Consider the following 1,002-nt stretch of genomic DNA (forward strand, 5'->3'; position numbering starts at 1 on the left):
GTTAGTCAAGTTTTTATGACTGTCAGACATCCGGGAGAGGAAAGGTTCTATTGTTCTTCTTCGAAGAAAGAGAAACATTGTGTGTGTGTGTGGGGGGGGGGTCACTAAGATTTTACCAACAGGAGTGGTAGTATAAAAATTAATACCCTGAGTGGCCTGTAGTTACTAAGGACATTTCCAAGTGCTTAAATTCTCATGAGAAAGAACATTCCATAAATGCCAGTAGCCAACTGTGCTGAATAAGAGAGAAATAAACAAAAGACACCTGAAAAAATATTGCTAAAAGCTTTTAATTTCTGGTCAGTTTGGAGATTTGAAAAGAAAGACATAGATGACAAATGTATCTTAAGAATCAAATGGTCTTGTATTCCAACTCTGGCTCCATTATTTATAAACTATATGACCTTAAGAGAAGTGTCCCTATCTTCTGTTTGCACCTCAATTCTGTCACCTATAATAAGTGGAAAATATTGTGCTCACTTCAGCAACAGATGTATTAAAATTGGAACAACCCAAAGATTAGCAAGGTCCCTGCAAAAGGATGACACATAAATTCATGAATCACTCTATATTTTTTTTAAAGTGGAAAATATCACTATCTACTTCATAAGGTATGGTGTTTAAATAAGATAACATCTCTTTTAACAATACTTAATTTAAAATTTGGCTCACAGTAAGCATTAGATAAATGTTAGCTTTCATGTACTAGCAAAACACTAGCAAATATATATAATATATATTATTGTGTACATGATAATATATATATGTGTGTATATATAATGTGCATATAGTACATATGATTTAAATATATATGTATATATAATTCACTTCTATAATTGAATAGGTACCACTGAGTTAATTTACAAAAGGCAGATCGCCTAAACAAGATGATTTTTCAATCCAGGCAAGTAAATTCCTATTGAGAAGCGTCAATCCATAGGGAATATAGTCAATAATAGCATAACTTTGTAAGGTGACATGCAGTAACTACACTTTTGGCGG

At 32.4% G+C, this 1,002-nt stretch overlaps 1 non-coding gene across 1 annotated transcript; it reads left to right on the forward strand.

Moving 5' to 3' along the window:
* Positions 1 to 472: 472 nt before the first annotated feature.
* LOC123801187 (U6 spliceosomal RNA) lies at positions 473 to 576 on the forward strand. Its single transcript, XR_006782144.2, has one exon. It is a non-coding gene; the product is annotated as a U6 spliceosomal RNA (small nuclear RNA).
* Positions 577 to 1,002: the final 426 nt, after the last annotated feature.

The sequence above is a fragment of the Ursus americanus genome, chromosome 10 (genome assembly GCF_024610735.1).
Source record: "Ursus americanus isolate L20-20 chromosome 10, mUrsAme1.1.p, whole genome shotgun sequence".
Taxonomy (NCBI): domain Eukaryota; kingdom Metazoa; phylum Chordata; class Mammalia; order Carnivora; family Ursidae; genus Ursus; species Ursus americanus.